This window comes from Crinia signifera, chromosome 3 (assembly GCF_055691185.1).
Source record: "Crinia signifera chromosome 3, ASM5569118v1, whole genome shotgun sequence".
NCBI classification, from domain to species: Eukaryota; Metazoa; Chordata; class Amphibia; order Anura; family Myobatrachidae; genus Crinia; species Crinia signifera.
Window position 1 is genome coordinate 181065608 of NC_139219.1, and position 20748 is coordinate 181086355.

Genomic DNA, 20748 nt, shown 5'->3' on the forward strand with positions numbered 1-20748 from the left:
ACTGGAGGAAGATATTATATACAGTATGTGTATATCTATCTATCTATCTATCTATCTATCTATCTATCTATCTATCTATCTATCGCACTCACGGCCATCTTCAGTCAACTTTATGGGGTGCACCTTTAGAGTGACACAGTATATGCCCCAATAATATATCCAGAGGATCTTAAATAATTACTCAACTAATGATGAAGTAAGATTGTCCTGAGAGATACCATTAAACATTTATCTTTTTAAGTTGGTGAGTGCCCTTATAGGATTATTTAAGATCCTCTGGATACTGTACACACACATATATATATATATATATATATATATATATATATATATATATATACAGCGACTTGAGGCTCCGGCACTGCTGGGTCCCCCGTGGGGAATACTGGGCTCAGGTGCCTTCCTATGAGGCAATGCTCGATAGATACAGGCGGAAGAAACGAGGCGGCACTCTGAGGCTTGTGATGAAAAAAGTTAAACGTGTATTACACACATATCAGGTGATCTACGTTTCGGGGATAAACTCCCCGTCATCAGGATACAGACATGCAGTAGAGACAGTGTTTAAATAGTGTTCTTACTCACATTTAGTGACATCATCCCGCCTCCGGCTTCACCGCCCGCAGCTCTGGCGCTTCCTCCCAGCCGATCGCTTCCCAGCGGAAGCGATCGGCTGGGAGGAAGCGCCAGAGCTGCGGGCGGTGAAGCCGGAGGCGGGATGATGTCACTAAATGTGAGTAAGAACACTATTTAAACACTGTCTCTACTGCATGTCTGTATCCTGATGACGGGGAGTTTATCCCCGAAACGTAGATCACCTGATATGTGTGTAATACACGTTTAACTTTTTTCATCACAAGCCTCAGAGTGCCGCCTCGTTTCTTCCGCCTGTATATATATATATATATATATATATATATATAGACAATGGGGGATGGTCGGCACTCCAAAGGAATCAAAGTAACAACAGGTGCGGTGCCCTCCAAGCTTTGCAGCAATAATAGCTACAGGGTCGACGGCGGCACTCGCAATCTCAAATAAACTGATCAGATCTGAAGACGGATAATAAAATCCAAAACGTCATGAATCAAGTCTGAGCTCTCTGAGTCAGTTTATTTGAGATTGCGAGTGGGAAGATGACGTCAGGGGAAGGAGCCGGAAGAGACGGCGTCCTCTGACATGCGCCCCATCGAGACGGCACCATGACTCCATGACAGAACGGGAGGGACAGGCCTGGAGGCCGCGGGTAAGTGTCTGGCGGGCGGGACTACACTGCCTGGGGGGGTGTGTTTCTTTTGATTGTGCACGGTATATATTTTGTTTCACTGAGAGTGTCAGATTGATCCCTGAGGACGGGCAGTAGCCCGAAACATGTTGGAGCAATAAAGCACCTGTTTATTTCACCTTGAAGTTCCTGAGAGTGCCGCCTGATCTATTCACTTGTACACAGGACCTTTGGGTCCAGGGAGGAAGGCACCGGGCAAGTACAACGTGTAACTTTGAGGAGTGCCGGGCAACAGTGGATTCTATATATATATATATATATATATATATATATATATATATATAGACAATGGGGGATGGTCGGCACTCCAAAGGAATCAAAGTAACAACAGGTGCGGTGCCCTCCAAGCTTTGCAGCAATAATAGCTACAGGGTCGACGGCGGCACTCGCAATCTCAAATAAACTGATCAGATCTGAAGACGGATAATAAAATCCAAAACGTCATGAATCAAGTCTGAGCTCTCTGAGTCAGTTTATTTGAGATTGCGAGTGCCGCCGTCGACCCTGTCACTATATATATATATATATATATATATATATATATATATATATATATATATATATATTGTCCACTGGTATGTCGGCACTCTGCAAAAGTAACAAGTCCCGGTGCACATCTAGATAATCCAATACAACTTTCCACAGTCAGCGGCACTCGGTAAAAAAACAGGAAGCAACGCAGGTAACTTTATAACATGGCTGTATTAAAGCCTAGCGCTTTCGAGGTTAACACCTCTTCGTCAGGGCACGAAGAGGTGTTAACCTCGAAAGCGCTAGGCTTTAATACAGCCATGTTATAAAGTTACCTGCGTTGCTTCCTGTTTTTTTACCGAGTGCCGCTGACTGTGGAAAGTTATATATATATATATATATATATATATATATATATATATATATATATATATACGCAGAAACGCAACATCGGTAACCCCCTTGTTCTCAAAATGGGCAAAACCATATGCACTGCAGGTAGAGCAGATGTTACGTGTATAGAGAGAGTTAGTTTTGTGTGAGTTAGTTTGTTTCTGTGCAGGGTAAATACTGTCTGCATTATTTTGACTGCAATTTACACCCCACCCAAATTTAACTCTCTCTGCACATCTGCCCCACCTGCAGTGCACATGGTTTTTCCCAGTTTGAGAACAAATTTGTACTGCGATTAGATCTGAATAAGGGCCATATTGTACAGGAAAGGGTTGTGGAACACCTAGTAGTACCCCAAGTACATGTCTCATTGGTACTAAAATCAGCTTCTTCAAATGTTTTTTGTTTTTTTTTATGAGTGAGGACAAAAACCTAGTAGGGAGTCCTGCTTAGGCTTTATTGGACAGGGGTACACATTGCTGTGAAAAAACATTGCCATGATTTCCCCTTTTGCCAGGCCATCTGCCCTAAACCCTTATATTCGACCCCTCTTGTCCTACTACCTACTCTATGATACAGGTGTCCTTTGAATTACCCGGTATGGATAGGGCCCCTAGAAAATTTGGCTCCAGTATGTTTTGATGGTGTTAGACTATGCAACAAGCTATCTGAAGGCAAATATTTTAATGACATAGAAAGTTATATTCAGGCTAATGAGGGATATGTGTCAGTTGGGGTGAAAACACTTCAGTTTACCAACCACAAACTGATGGACTACTTGAGAGGTTTAATTGGATCATTAAGCAATTGGGCAGAAAGGGCAGTGGCACAGGAAAAGAAGGATTGGGACACCTTTTTCCATACCTGCTGTTTGCTGTCATATAGATATCCTGAGGCCTCAAGAGGTTTAGCACTTTTGAGCTACTGTGTGGGAGGCAACCCTTATGGCATTTTGGATATGCTAAAGGAGTGTTGGGAATAGGTGCCTAAAAAACTCAATTTCATGCAGTTTGTTACTCAAATGTAAGAGACTGGGGCGCTAAGCCCTTTGGTGCACAAAGTTGTACAAGAAGCACAAAGTTGACATAAGAAACAAATGTCATATATAAGCAATAACCTAACCCAGTCCTCCTGACCCATGCATTAGGTCTTGCTTCTAGTAGTGTCTATCCAAAAGAATAGGATCTTTGCGTATTGGCAGGAGCCATATAAGGTGATAGAGGCAGTTGACTAACTATAAAGTCTGACCTGCTGGGAGGAGGAAGGAACAGAAGGTATATAATGTAAAATGTAAAGAGTATTTTTGACAGGATTGTTGAGTGTGATAGTGGAAAAGTCCTTGTTTACCATATCCCACAGAGAAAAACAAGCTGGATGTAAAACAAAACCAGGATGTGTTCTCATCCCTACAAGGGTGCACAGCCTTGATTGAATGTGATATTATCATGCCTCCTGTAGAATTGGGGAAAAAAAGCCCTACAAGATCCCTGAGGCAAGGTGGAGTGCAGTTAGAGGAGATGTGGAATGAATTATCCAACTGCGGGTAATTATGGAGTCTATCAGTGAGAGGTATAGCCAAAATTTGCTGGCTACAAAGCCCAATGGCAGCTTATAATTCTGCAATTACTTTAGAAAGTTTAACTGTGTCCTGGTTTGATGCCTACCCAATGCCATGGGTGGACAAACTAATGGAAAATTTGGCAGCAGCGAATATTTGAATATTCTTTATTTTACAAAGGCCTATTGACAGATATTTCTTACACAAGCAGCCAAGGAATTTTTTTTTAGAGAATTTCTGTTATAAAAATATATAATAAGTCGATAGCTGCAGGCGGCGGAATGGTCAGCGATGCTGTCCTTTCATAAATTAGGCAGGCACGCAGTACATAATATCGTAGCTGCGCGTTAGACACCCGCTCGTTAGACACCCGCTCAGCAGGTGTCATAGATCAGGGGAAGCTCTATCCCCTGCCATAACGCCTGGAGAAAGCGCATATTCCCCTGATCGCCCAGTGATAAATCTACCCCTTAGTGAGTTATATTAGACTTGCAATAGTTAATACCAGCTTACTGGTGTTGCTCAGATAGTCATTCGTAAACTTGTAGAAAAAATGTAGTTTAAACTTAGACAAGAGAACTAAAATCTAGAAATAATAGCATCGTCTTTGATTACCCAATCAATATATTTGATAAACTGATAAACTGCAGGAGCAGACCGGTCAGCATAGCAAGGGATTGATATTTACCCAATCAATATATATTTGATAAACTGATAAACTGCAGGAGCAGACAAGCAGTATAGCAAGGGATCGATATTTACCTGTAATGACAGAAAAGAACACAAGATCACATCACAGTCCAGTCCCTGGCACAGGTATAGTCACTATGTAAGTCCTGAATAAGTCCGCTGGCACTTCACGATACCCAGAGCATTCCTGTTCTAAACGCCTGGGTTGAGGACTCTTCCAACCTCTGGAACTTCTGGGTTTCTTTGCTGCTGGGTCTTCACGCTCTTCCTCACTGCGTGGTTTCTTCACCTCCTGGTCATTCACCTCCGCCTTCAACGGGAAATAATATTTTCCAGGGATCTCTTTTTCTGGACACAACATTGCCATGGCATCTTCCCAATGACACTCGTGGGCCAAATGTCCCTGTCGCCAACCTTTCCAGCAGGGGGGGCACCGATGTGGCCTTCTCTGGAGTCACCGCGGCCACCTCTTTCACACAAGGGACTCTTTCCCTTGGTGCTGGCGCAGACGAAATGGGCACCTGCGAACTCACTTCAAGCAAGCTCTTCCGCTCCATTTCTCTGGCTTCTTCCTGATGTTTCTGGACTCCACCATCAGGGATCATCCACGCTTCAGTAATCCGGTCAAATTCCCCATGCTCCCATCCCTGCTCCGTCTGTGGCCTCAATGTCGTCTTGGTCTTTGGCGGGCCATTCACCCAAGGACAGTCCGGTAGCAGATGTCTTGGAACTCCACATTCCTCACACCAGTCAACGTCGTCCTCCCTCCATGGTTCCTCCCATGGACAGCTATTATGTTCGTGTCCATAATTCCCACAGAGCAAACAACGGGGCTGTTTCTTCTCCTTGACCTTCTGGGTTGACTGCCTATGCGGCGTCCGGCAGACTTCATCTATTGCAGCCTCACTCCAGGGACAGTCACTGGCAAAGTGTCCCAGCTGTTGACACGTCCTGCAGGGGGTCACAGCGGCCTTCTTGCACCCCTTCTCCGGCGCTATTCTTTGGCGTGCTGGATCGACCGCTGCACCATCTTCCTGACTTCTTCTCCAGTCACCGTCACCCAATCCGCTCCTGTCCTCAACCGCATGGGGTAGTATCTGTTCTTATGCAGTTCACTGGGGGGTCTTCCTGGGGACGATCCACATCGTGTCCGAGGTCAGTGTTGCAAGTAAGGGGGTACGGCGTGGTACGGAGTACCTGTAAGAAATATGTTGCAGGTACGCAGTACCACTTACCCCCTGACCCACTGTAAATTCTATTTTTATTTTAAGTCTAAATATAATGCATCCACTGCCTGCACACCCAGCGTTATGCAGCTACCAGCTACTGTTGGCATCAGCAGCACCGACAGCATGAAGAGCAGGCTCCACAATTGTAAGCACAAGCTGCTCGGCTCTCCCCCAAGCAAGAGCCAACCCACCCCCAGTCATTCCATGTTTCTCATTCCCTGTCTCCTGATGCCACGCCACTATTGTCATTTAGACACATGGCCACGCCCATTTTGGTGGAGGCTATCCGTACCACCAAGAAAAAAATTCTACTTGCACCACTGTCCGAGGTGCATATCCTGCTGACAAGTGTGAGAGGGGTGTAGGGGCGGTGCAGTGTGGTGCCTGCTGCCGTGCAGGTGTCTCCGGACCACTTACCTGGTGCCGCACCCTCTCACCTTCAGGCCTTGTCAAATTCAAAACTCTGTCCGCCGCTTCCTTGACGATGCCCGCTTCCCTTCCAGCGGCAGGAACCAAAGACTGGTCCCGGCCCTGGAGACCCGATGCTGCCTAGCCGTGGGCACGGGGATAAGACAGCTGATCCCTGCGCTGGGGGAAGCTGTGTCCTGTGAAGGACACAGCTCGCTCCCCCTCTGCCTGCTCTGCTGCTCCGGTGCTGGGAGCAGGGGAGCTGTCCCAGCACCGGGGCACATTGTTACATGTTCATGTTTGTTATTTAGTTGACTTCCTACATGCAGAATTTATTTTTCTTCTAGTTTTATTGTCATTGTATTTATATTTTGTATAGTTTACTATTTTATGTTTTAAAAGTTGTATTAGTTGAATGGGGTCTTCAATGTTCTTTGCTGTATAATGTCATTGACTTCCCTGTAGTATATATATACTAATGTTAACGGTATTGAAAATACATAATTATTTTTTTTAATCATAAAATGATTGAAATATAAGTGGTGTTTAATTTGGCAATCTCACTAGATTGCTGCACCCAACCTGGGAAAAGATCTAGTTAGTAAATATGTATGACTGTGTATATATTAATACTAAAGTTACATTAGGCAATTCATACCTTGAAGATGATAATTAAATAGGCAGCATAACCTCTGAGGAAATTGACATTTTGAATGTAACTATTCAGCTCTTCTATAGATGCATGAAATTCATATCATTATCTTGAAGTATTTCAAAATGTAAAGAGGATTTTGTGTCTGCTAGATCCATATTTAATTATACTAGTGACAATTGCATGACAGGGCAACTGACAGACTGAATATCAGCTATCTGTATTAGAGAAAGCTATTTTATAACATATTTTCAGTATTAAAATTCTGTTTTAAGAGAATTGGAGGAAGGCACGTTTATGGGGCCTACACATGTAGCGATTAAAGACAATGCCCCTATATTGCTCCATGTGTAGGGGCATAGCAAAAGCGATGCACGTCCACGCACACTGCTATCGCCCCATTGATTAATATCCAGCATGTTGGATACAGTACACTGTATATCTAATTAATTGTCAGGGTTGCCAGAGAACACTGGCCCTGACAGATCGCTCAGTGGCACATCGCTGTGTAGGGCTATGGGCTGAGTGATTTGAGCATTCTGAGCGATCTAGCATCACTCAAAACGCTCATCACTACATGTGCAGGCCCCATCACCTTACAAATGACTCACAAAGGAAAAAAGTAGCAGGATTTCATCACTGGCAAGCATTGCGCATGCACATTGCAGCCCAGATGCATCTGCAGTGTATCAGTGATTGCACGCTGTGCGAATTCACACACCAGCAATCAGGTCTAAATTAGGCCTTTTGGTACTTGTTTCCTAGCACGGCGCCCCCGATTTTGATCGAAGTGCATCTTATACAATCGCATTGCATGCAATATAGCGGCATTGCATGCAATGCGATTAGATTTTTAATTGTACAAGCACCCTGATGGGTGCTTACAATGTTAAATGCCCCCCTGAGCCACCAAGCCTGAATCGTGGCGAGCACACACAGATTACTTTACATGTATTCCGCGTCCCCTCGTGTGGCTCGCTGCTTTCGCCACGCTTCGGGCTCGGATTTCACGTCCCATCGCGGGGCTCGCTGCGCTCACCACGCTTTGGGCTCGGTGGCTCGCTGCGCTTGCCACACTATCTATAATCAACTCCACGCCGATGTGGATAGTGGGGGTATGAAAAGCTCGGAGGGCGCGTACCGCCATCCCTCGCGGGCTCACTGCGCTCGCCACGCTTCAGGTTAGAGTTGATAGTGGTGTTGGCGTTGGCGTTGACAATGGGAGTGCATTTAACATTGTAAGCACCCATCAGGGTGCTTGTACAATTAAAAATCGCATCGCATGCCATTTGCTGGCATGCAATGCTATGCAATATTTCATTGTACAGGCACTCCTGTTAATTTAACGGGAATATCGCATCGCCTTTTATCTGGGAAAACTTGTGCACTTTGTTCTGAAAATGTACTGTGAGTTTTTCATTGCAGCTAGATGCCACATTGTGTTGGTGACAATTTGGAGTTAGGGAGGGAAGCACTTCTGATAGGAGAGGCTATACGGTTATCAAACAATCGTCAGATCAGGGGCAGGTATTAATTATGGGGGATTTTAATTTACCAGACATTGATTGGAATAACGAAACAAGTAAAACATCACGAAGCAGTTGGTTCCTAAGCTTACTCAAAGACCAGTTTATGACACAAACTGTAGAAGCTCCAAATCATAATGAGGCATTATTGGATTTAGTATTAACAAATAACATAGGGGGAAAAATGCAGATGAAATGTGGGATACTCTAAAAAATGTGCTTCAATCATTAACTGTGTAATACATTCCTAAAGTAAATAAGGGTAAATTCAATTTAAAAAAAGCCACAATAGTTGGACAAAAAGTAAGGTCAGCAATTAAATTCTATAAAAATAACTTAAATGAGGAGGCATTCAACAAATAAAAAGAATCAAACAAAACTTGTAAAGGGGTAATCAAAGTAGCCAAAAGGGATTATAAAGAGCGCATAGCCACTGAAAGCAAAACCAACCCCAAGAAGTTTTTCAAATACATAAATAGTAAGCGAATAATTAAGGAGAACATATGCCCATTAACCAATATCAATGTAAAAAGTTTTATTGAGGATAAGGGAAAATCAGAACTGTTAAATGAGTTCTTCTCATCAGTGTTTACTAAGGGAGAGCAGACTGTGGAACGCACAGGTATCACAAATGGAACGAACAAGCTGGATCTCAATATTGATTTCACGACCGAGGAAATAATATTGAGGCTCAGCAAAATCAAACCAAACAAATCACCAGGGCCAGATGGGATTCATCCTAGGGTACTAATGGAATTAAGGGAGGAACTAGCGACCCGTCTACATTACATATTTGATAATTCACTATCATCAGGTAAGGTACCAAAAGACTGGAGAATAGCAGAGGTAGTGCCAATATTTAAAAAAAGGAAAAAGGGAGGATCCCGCTAATTACAGACCTGTGAGTTTACCATCAATAGTGGCTAAACTAATTGAAGGATTTTTAAGGGACGGTATCTAGGAATATTTAGATATTCATAGTTTACTCAGTATTAACCAGCATGGGTTCGTGAAAAATCGTTCATGCCAAACTAATCTACTAGGTTTCTATGAGGAGGTTAGCAAAAAACATTGATAATGGACACACTGTAGATGCGATTTTCCTAGATTTTGCTAAAGCTTTTGATACAGTACCACACAAGAGGTTGATAAATAAAATGCAAATATCTGTAGATGGGTAGGGAACTGGCTGTGTAATAGAGAACAAAGAGTGGTTGTGAACAGTGCAGTATCAAATATGATACCAGTACTAAGTGGAGTGCCACAGGGTTCGGTTCTAGGGCCCATTTTATTTAACATTTTTATTAACGATATTGGGATGGGGTTACTCAGCATTGTATCCATCTTTGCAGATGACACAAAACTGAGTAGAGTTATTAAATCATCAGAAGATGTCACCACGCATCAAAATGATCTTGATAATCTAGATGAGTGGGCAAAAAAGTGGAAGATGAGATTCAATGTGAATAAATGCAAGGTTATGCACCTTGGGAGACATAACCAGTATGCCAGTTATCAGAGCCAGCCCTAGGCACAGGCACACTAGGCAATTGCCTAGGGCGGCAGCCTATGCCTGAGAGGCAGCTCCCGGGGGCAAATCTACGGGGGTGCAGGCAAAGGCATGCACACAGAGAGTGCACAGGCACCCACTAATGACTGGCTCCACCTAATCCAGCCCCATCCTACACAAGCAACGGCAGCAGCAGGGAGCTAGCGCCGCAGTCTCTGTCCACGGTGGCCACTCCAAAGATGGCTGCCACCTTGAAGAAGACAGAGGTGGAAACGGCGAGTACGGTGGGGGGGAGGGTGTCATTTGAATATTTGGTCGTGGTATCATCTGCTAGGGGGCGCCAACAAAAATCTTGCCTAGGGCATCAAATTGGATAAGGCCGGCTCTTATAACCTAAGCAGGGAGGAATTGGGTAATTCAGTACTTGAAAAGGATCTAGGAGTCCAAATAGACAACAAACTGGGGTGTAGTGCTCAATGTAATATAGCCACAAAAAAGGGCAACAAAATTCTAGCATGTATTAAAAGCGGCATGGAAACTAGGGACGTAAATATGCCACTGTACAAAGCATTGGTTAGACCTCACCTCGAACATGGAGTACAATTCTGGGCCCCACACTATAAAAAGGACATAATAGAATTAGAAAAAATCCAAAGAAGAGCAACAAAGCTTATTAGGGAATGAAGAATTGAAGCTACGAGGAGAGATTAAGCAATTTGGGACTATTTACACTAGAGAAGAGACTTTAACATGTACAAATATATCAAGGGCCAATATAAAGAACTGTCAAACACTGTTTTTTTTTTTTGCTAGAAAGTAATCACGAGGGCATGAGTTTAGATTAAAAGAAAAATAATTTTGTTCATCTAGAACAGTGGTTCCGAACCTTTTTTCTCTCCCGTACCCCTTGATTAGGCATTTCATTGATGAGTAACCCCTCCTCTCAATTTAAAATATAGACAGCACTTACGAGTGGAGTGGAAGTGAGCGGTATGCGTATCCTTATGCATGTCCTTATATTAAGGAGCAGCGGAAAGGAATCGTGTCCTTCCGTATCTGGCCGCTGGTTGTGTATTGTCTCCAGGGTTCCCACTTACACCTGTAGGATTAATGACGCTGCTTCTTCCATTCGTGTCAGTGCAGGGCAGATGATCACTGATGTCTGAGGGCAGTGCGGGTAGCTTCCAGTGGATTGCTGGTCAGGCAAAAGCACAATGAGACGCTGATGACCCTGAAGACAGAACCATAAGTGACACAACATGGTTCTTCTCCAAAGCAGTGGTCCTTCTTCTGCCATCAAAATACTTTTTTTCATCTTCCGCAATTACCAATATTATTTTCAAGTACCCCCAACTGGTCTGCAGAGAACCTCCAGAGGTACTAGTCCCCCTGGTTGGGAACCACTGAAAAAATTTCTTTACGGTCAGAGCAGTCAAACTTTGGAACTCTCTTCCTGGATAGGTGGTGTCAGCAGACACAATAAATACATTTAAAATAATATTGGATACACATTTATTGGTTAAAAACATCCACGGGTACAAATAAAAAACATAATCGGTCTTTAAAATATCAGAACATACTATACAACAAGGGATAAACTATTATAAACCTAGGTTGAACTTGATGGACGCAAGTCTTTATTCAGCCTTACCTACTATGTAACTATGGGCCTTATTCTAGTTCACTCTGACAAAATCATGATCAGATGGTGGGGTTGTAGGCCCGATCAAGTGATCATTTACCAATCTGATCATTTACCAATATACAATTTCTTTGGAAAATGATCTGATTATTTATCTATCTAAATGAATTGCGGTCACATGACACACCCTCACTTCCTATTCTGAATAAATTAATTACCACCCAGATGTGCTAGCTTTCTTTGGCTTTCTTATCAACTGAATTATTGCATAATAAGTTAATATAAGAAATCCATTTGATCACTATGTTCACTATGACTGCCTCCTTTTTATATATAGTAAATATGTTTGTTTTTTCATGACGGTTTTTATGCTAACATGCAAGCCCCACACAGGTGATGCATGTCACCAATTAAGGAATGTGGTATATATAGGAGCTCCTGGCCCACTCCAAATCATTCACTCCTGAGGAAGCCGGAAGTTCTCTTATCCAGGGAAATGCATTGAGTACTTTCATTTGAGACCCCCACACCCACTGATGACCTATCAATATTCCTGAAAACCATAGAGCACCACCTGAGCCTGGATCGAGTTTCTACACCCTTTGGGATACCAAGCCAGTTCTCTAAAGAGACCTACCAGATAACCAGTGGTTGCCATCAGGATTCTTATTGCTCTCAATAAAATAGAGCATATAAATTTCATCATTGCTGTTTTTAGTATGAATGAGACGAGCACTTCCCACCTCCATATAGTTAGAAACATTTTTATCTGCCATACTGCTTTGTTCAAAGATGCAATTTGTCACTCCCCGCAGATGCCACCATCTTGGCATGTAGGTCACCGTGCTACTACATAAACAAGATATATAAACCTTCGGTTGTCTGAGGAGTGTCCTGTTCATACACCATGTGATTAACACTTTAATAATAAAATGAAAATGTAAATAAAGACAAGATTTGGCAGCATTAAAGCTTGCTAGCTATTTATTAGGAGCATCATTATATTGGCAGAGTATCTGGCAATGGTGCTTGTGGTTGTTAGACGACACAATTCAGAAGACTTAACCAGCTTGAGGTTTTTTTCTAAATGATATGTACAACGGTACTGCAGAGGTTAACTTCAGGTATGATATAACTGGTGCATGGACCACAATCACAGGTACAATCTCATACAGGTGATATTCAGCAGGTGTATGATGCAGTTGTCTACTTATCTGTTCCTTGTAGCTTATAAGGTAATGGCAGCAGCCCTGAGCGTCCAGACTGCACTTGGGAAGTCTGGACCGGACTCTGTCCCTCTTGCCCTTCGGGGTGAATAATGGATTCCTCTGTATATAGGACTTGCTGACAGCGGGGGTATAACAGGACTCCCTGAATACACACTCCGGTGCTCGGGATGAAAGCTCTATACGCATGGGAGGATGCCAGTACAAGCTTCTCCGGCACACAACATGCGCCAAGCTCAGAGGAGGAAGCTGTAACAGCCGGGGTCAGAGGATGCTGCCCTGCTGTTTGGCTACGCATGCTGTCACTCAGTATAGTGACAGCGAATAGGGACGCTGAGACTACTCTGTGCTAGCTACGGTGGCTGCAAGGACACAAGGTAGCCTGAGGGCTCCTCGCTGGTGGGGAAACTATGGAGACAGGATGCTGAGGGCTCCTTTCCAACAAATAAGAGTATTTAAAAGATGCTTAATTTAGATCAAAGTATGATGGCAGAGACAGGGGGTAAAATTTAATAGGATAAGAGATTCAGAAAATGAGAGATTTGGTAAGAAATCTCCAGGTTTTTTTAAAGCGGCTATAATTTACACTTCAGAAATAAACTGGTTTTGCTGTGTAAATGATTGCTGCTTTAAAAAAACTGGAGATTTCTTACCAAATCTCTCACTTTCTGAATCTCTCATTCTATTAAATTTCACCCATGAGGTCTATACTCATCCCCTTCAAACCATGCGCTAGCAGCTAGCAAACCTGCAATTCCAACTGATTACACCAAGGCTGCCCACAAACCATTAAATCTTAACAGCTTCCAGTCGACTGTCAAGCGGGGGTGTGGCTACAGAGGGCAGGGAGTGAGACGCAGTTCGCTGCTCTGTCCTGCTCCAAGACATGGTAAAAATCCTGTTTGGTTTCCCCCAGTGAAGTGCGACTGTGGGCAGGCATAAGGAGGAGTCTGGTCCCCATACCTGTATTGGAACGGAGGCGGCCTCGTGGATCCTGTGGCGCAGACCCTGTGACGCATCCCTTGTGCGACTGAGAGGTGGACGCTGGGAGACGGGAGAGATGCACGCGGCCGGGGGCTCGGCAATCCGGAGGCAGGAGCAGTGCAGCGGTGAGCCGGGTGAGAGCCGGAGCCACTGCTGGGAGAGGAGTGAGCCGGAGGAGTCGAGAGCTGGGAGTGCTTGTCAAGCAGGAGTCACTGCAGCCAGCGGCATGGAGGAAGCGGCAGGCGGGGGGGTGAAAGTGCTTGGCTGAAGGGGGAAGAGGGGTTGATGCACCCCATAAGATAAATAGAGAGAGAAGTGAAGCAGGATTTGATTGAAGATGACCAGCAGGAGGTGATCTTTGCTCTGGCTCTTCAAGATTGAATAAGAACTGTATTGCCTGGGGCTGTATTCCCTGCCAAGTATCGTGGCCTGCATTAAAAAAAAGTGAGTAGCACTGCTCCAATCTCTTTTTATAAAGCCACTTAAAATTAAAAAAGGGGAAAAATATAGCTCAGCTATACTGAGAAATACAACAACACATTAATAAACAGTGATTGCATAACCGGCGTCCCTCCCCCTTCTTTTTCCTCTCTCTGAATAATATAATCCCCTCACTACAAATGTGGAAAACCCAAAATGCAGCCGCAGCTAATCGGCTGGCAAAATTCTCAAGACAGCCTTCTACCCCAACCCCCACTACTAGAGAGGAAATTACCCCCCCTGACCCGGAGTTAAGTGCCTCCTCTATACAAAAAGTACTTGACGCCTTGGCAGCGAGCGAGGGACGATTGACTAACAAAATCGATAAGGTCCAAGAGGACCTGGACGTGATTCGGCAGGTGGTCCAAAAGGTTAAGGAACGGGTTAAGGAGGTAGAAAATCACACCTCATCCCTGGAGGATACAGTCACTTCCATGGTGGCACAAATTGAGGATATGGCCACTCAAATTAAATTAATCAATACAAAGATGACTGATGTGGAAGGAAGGTTTCGGAGAAACAATTTAAGATTTGTGGGCTTGCCTGAGAAAATAGAGGGATCAAACCCAGAGTTGTTCCTGGAAAACTGGTTAATAAAAATATACGGGCAATAGGTTTTCTCCAAATATTTTTCTGTAGAAAGAGCACATCGGGTTCCCATGAGAACACCCCCGCCGGGAGCACCGACCCGTACGTTTATCTCTAGAATTCTGCACTTTTTTACACAATTTTGAAATTAAAGGTCCGCTGCCATGGGACAATGTGAAAGTCTCAGTGTTCCCAGATTATGCGGTGGGAGTGCAACGGGAAAGAGCTCAATATTTTGAAATCAAGAAGCGCTTGAGAGAACTGGAGCTTCAATATGCAGTCCTTTTCCCAGCTAAACTCCGGGTTGTGCATGAGGGCAACACTACATTTTTTTCATCATCAAAAGAAGCTGCGGCTTGGCTGGACTCTAAGTTCCCAGGCAAGCGTTCAATGGACATTAGTTAATCTGCAGAATAAGGAGAAAATAGCTTGGCCGGAACAGTAAGATCAACAGGCCATGACAAGCAAGCTCTGCTTATAGTTATATAAAATGTTTCTCTCCTCTTTTTCTTTTTTTTTTTCTTTTTTTTGGGGGGGGGGGGGGGGGGGGTGTTTAGATAGGGGTGCTAAAATGGGATTGGTATTGCTGCAGATATCTGAATGTTCTAGATAAAATATGATTAATGGATTAATGAACTACCCACACCCCTACCCCCCCCCCCTTCCCCCCCCCCCCCCTTCCTTCTTTGATGCTGATCTGGAGGCTAATGACCTGACTCCTTAGGATTATAGGAGAATATGTTTAAGCACTTCAGGTGCTGTGAATATGATGGTGTTGGGAGCAGGAGAGAGCCCCCACCTCGTAGCCATTATATTATTTGCCACACTGATGTTTTTTATAGACAAGAAAGGGAAGTTTTTTGGGGGAGGGTTGGTAATGAAGCATGTCATAGACAAAAGAGAGGGAGGGCATGCAGGGTGGGGGGAGAGGGGGGGAGAGGGAATAAAGTTGACAATCAACATAACACTAATCAATTTAACCAAATTTGCACCTTAAAAATAAGGACCAAAACATTGCTACCATACCTGTACAGGAGGGAGGGTGGAAAGACAGGAGCAATAAGGCTATTGTTACAGCCCACAAATCCCACAAACCATCTAACTACAACCCTAGTCATGATTGGAAAACATAATCACATGGTGTCTCACAAGACCGCCCCCAGACTTGAGGATTAACCCATACTGCTCTCATGCGATTGCTCTGTTCTTTGTGTAGGTGTGAGGGTACAAATTGCGATATTGTTGAATACTGGTGCATTTTGGTATTTTGGAATTTACCCTTTGCAATTTTACTATCAATATGTGGGGTTTTTAGGGCTTGAACAACTATAACCAAAGCTTTCATGTTATATTAAAAGATACAGATGTCTATAGTGTTAGGTCATTAAAATATTCAAATGTATTCTAATCATGCATGATAAATATTGTAATTTATTCTGATGACCTAACTTCACATAGATCTGTGATTATCTCTGTCTGATCAGTACAGATGTCTCAATTTGCAGGTGAGAATAGAACTGACACATTTTCTTTTTAATCGGCTTTTGATGCTATGAAACTACAAACATGTACAGACTTAAATGTGTCTTTTTTAAGCACTATAAGAATAAAAGCTAACAAAATTGATAAAGAAACACTGGCAGTAGATAACAAAATGTAGAGTTTGAATTAGAATAAGCTACAAGAAATGTACTAAGCAGCAATACGTATTATGTTTTAAGTCAGACAAGTCATGTCTTATTATGCAGAGCCACTGTAAAATACATTTCCATACACTAGTTAACAATATAATCTCAATATACAATTATGGGAACACTCCCTGTCACCACCCTCAAATGCAGGAAGCATGCCAATCATCAGAACCAGATCTGCAAGGGCACAATGAGGTTCTGGCAACACTTTTGTTGGTAAGCTGCTCAATCAGAGGTGTGTCATTCAGGTGCCAAAAGGGAGGGGTAATTCTGTCTAGGAAAAAAAAAACATGTTGTATCCCAATTGCACACTGAGTGAGAAAATAACTACATATTAATCAGATAATACAGAGATCTTGGTTGCATATATCTGCAGATATAGGGCTAAGCCCCCAGGCCGTACGTCAAGGCATCTCTGTCACTGGGGGTCCCTAATACTGGGTATGGGTCTGGGGTGTGGGCCCCCAACATGCCGACACAGGCTGAGTACTCCAGGGCAGCACACAAATGAAAATTAGTAAGGGTTAATAAGAAGCACAAAGTGCTATGTAGGGAAGTGAAGGTGTGATTAAAATACAAAATATATACAATGTGATAGGAAAAATAAGAGTTAATAAAGTGTTAGGGTGTGCTAACCTGGAGCAGACCAGCCCTACCAACACAGGGGGCACCACATTCCCAAACCCATCCCACAAGCAATAACATATATGTCTAGGCTTAATAGCCCAGTGTAAGGCCACATGCTAATGGCGTATAACATCTGAGAGCCACCTTACCTTGAGATACCACTGGCTTCTCCAATGGCACTCAGGTGTCAGCAATCCCTCCTAATGCTGACCCATCTATGCCTCTCTCAACTGCACAACACTTTTGTTGGTAAGCTGCTCAATCAGAGGTGTGTCACTCAGGTGCCAAAAGGGTGGGGTATTTCTGTCTAGGAAAAAAAAAATGTTGTTTCCCAATTGCACACTGGGCGGTATTCAATGAGCCTGATTCGCCATGTTTTTATGGCGAATTTGTGCTGTTTGGCGAATTTTTGACTAAAACGGTGAATCACCCTATTCAATGACCACATGGCGAATACATTTGAAGGTTTTTTTCGCCATGATTCACCGAGTAGCAATCGCTATCTTTTTATGGTGAAGTGGAATTTGAACTTTTAAAATAAAGTGTTTTGTTTTTTACATTTGGTGTCAAAAAATCAGGAATTTTATTCTGAGGAGGGGCATGCTATTTTTATTCATGTGCTGTAAGCACATGAATATATATTTAATTAAAAAAAAAATATTTATTTTTTTTACACAGCAGCCAGCAGGGGGCGCCGGAGCCGAGCCGCTCATTAGATATTCATATATTCACTGCACCCGATCATTACGATGGGGTGTAATGAATATACGCGGTCCCCTGCTGGCACCCCGGGGGGGCAGCCTGTGCTGCCTGGCACCCGGGGAGCCCACCTCCCCCCTACAAACGTTCTGGGGCAGGCAGAGAGACTTCCATCTCTCTGCCTGCCACCGTCCTCAGGCTCCCTGCGGCATTCGCCGCAGGAGCTCATATTCGCCGGTCAGGGGCAGTGAGCCTCTGATTAGTTGAATACCGGAGCCAGCGAGGCTCCGGAACGTGGCGAATGTGCAGCGAATCCTAAAAAGGATTCGCTGCATCTCGCAGGTATTCTCATTGAATACCGCCCACTGAGTGAGATCTTGGTTGCATATATCTGCAGATTCTGGCACACTCACAAATCTGTGCCTAGTTTCCACTAGTAAGTATAGTTGCAGTGATATTTTGTTAGATAACCATCTGTCAGTATTGAATTTGCTTACCTGTGTGATATAATCATTGAAAACAAGTGGCGTGTCGCCTGTAGGCAAGCTACACCTTGGTTCCTCCCTATAGATAGATAGCTGGAGAGAGAGAATGAGAGTGGGTGTGAGAGAGAGAGAGAGAGAGAGAGATGGGAGAAGAAGTAGAGCGACAAGGAATCATGGAGAAAGTGAGGAAATGAGTGAGGGAGGTTGAGAGAGTGTGAAGGGTAGAGGGAGAGTGTCAGGAAGAAAGAGGAGTGAGATGTAATATGGTGCAATTCTTCTGCAAAAAATGTCAGAAATCGCATGTTTTCTGAAAATTGCACATGTAGCAACTTGCGAATTGCGGTAAAATTCTCACAAGAAAATCACACATTCAAAATTGCATCCAGATGTTTTCTCATAGAAAACATAAAAATCTCAAATGTAGTAGGGTGCAAACTGAAAATTTTGGGGAATTTTAAGGGTGCACATTGAAAATGTGCACCCTTAAAATGATCAAAAATCACAAAATAAATAGGTCCAGTCTGGCAAGTTTGACGGAACCATGCACAGATCAGTGAGATCTGTGCATGGTTTTGTCCAAAAAAAGTGTACTAAAGTTAAAATATTTTTTTTAAATGGCCCCACCCACCACTCACAAAGAGCTCCGTGTATCAGGAGCTCTTCCTGTTCCTATGTCTGTAGTGAGCTGCCTCCCCCACCACACTGACGGCCGAGTCCCTGCACCGAGCCCCAGCAAGGTGAACAGAGCCAGGTTGGTGAGTGCTGTGTATACTGTGGGAGAGGGGGCTGTATATATTATGATTGTCCTGGCTGTAATATGCTTGGTTGTACATAATGTAAAATAATGGTGTGTGTATTGGCTGTAATATGGGGGGGGGGTGAATATGCATAATGTAATATAATGGTTTGTGTGTCGGTTGTAATATGGGGGGATGTGCATAATGTAATATAATGGTGTGTGCATTGGCTATAATGTGGGGGGGGGTGCATAATGAAATATAATGGTGTGTGTACACTGACTGTAATATGGGGGGGTGTGCATAATGTAATATAGTGGTGCGTGTACTGACTGTAATATGGTGGCCGTGTAATGTAATATAGTGGTGCATGTACTGGCTGTAATATGGTGGTGGTGTTATCTGCGCATGCGTACCTTCCGTAATACACAGGCGCGACGGCTCCACACCGCACACGGACAGTTGTTTCCGTGCGAAAAAACCTGTCCGCAAGAGTACGGTCATTGTGGGCGGCATAGGGGCGTGTTGAGGGGAGCGGCCGAAATAATGAGGGAAACTGGGCGTAAACATGGGCGTACACGGGGGTGTGTACAATAAATGTACGGTGCTACTACCGCTCGATCGGCGAAAGCACCGTTCATTTCGGACACAAAACAGGCGGCCGCCAACCGCCACCTCAGACCATCCCTACAGATACCGCATGAGAGCGGACGGCTGGGTCTGCTAATTAACGCTGATTACTACTCAAACACATACACCTGAATGTAATAAGCAATGCTGCAGCCTATTAAGTCCAAACCATTATTTCACTACCTGCAAGCCACACACAGCATTCAAACACATTGGAAGCATATCTTTATACACTTCTCTACATGTAAAGGTTGGTTTAATTTAAGGTAAGAATCATTTTAAGACCTGCTTATATATGCTAAGGTAGGTATTTTTTCAACATTTATACACATTCATTAAGTGTTTTCATATACTTTAAACAGCAGCACACTCAATCTACACAAGTCGACATGTGTCAACGTTTTCACTCTAATACAAACATTTTAATTTTTTAATTTAGCTAAACTTATATAAACCACATCTAAGAGCTACAAGGATGTGCCAGTGATGTTCTAAGGCCATTTCCACTATTTAGCACACAATCTTTGTATAGTACCCAAAATACATAACTGTAACACGTTCTGATTTGCTATGAATGGGATTTTACTACACTCTGGATGTAAAATGCCACCATTCACATTATTGCAATCACATCTCTATAGCAAAGGATTCCTACATCTGCTTATGACACAGAAAAATCATATATATTAAAATATTTAAACATGTTTGTTCACAAGCAATTTTATCATGTTTGGTCGACTCAAACATCTGTAATATACTTGTATCAAGACATGACTTGTTTTTTAGGAAGGACACATATGCAATCCTACACAAATGCCCCTTTTGACCCTTGTTTGCCTACCTCACCCACTCCATGACGAACTCAATGTTCTGGGCCTGCTTTTACCTACTAATGTAGAAGTTACCTCACCTGCACAGAAACTGCTTTCTCACCTATTAAGTTGCTCTGCACATGTGCTGACACAAACTAATTAGCTGGGAAAAGTTGGATATGAACATGTGAATGGCCATGGAGAGGGTTACACATGGGAAACTTCTACAACACATCAATAAATGCACATAAATACCCTGGTCAGTAACTACACATAAATGTATTATTTGTTTGACACAAGAAATTACACATACAACAATTGTGTGTTAATTGTGAAAATAAATTTATTTGCTGTTCAGCATCACAGCTTAGTAGACAATTTAATATCATAAATTAAAATAAAATATAAAATATTGACAAAAATAA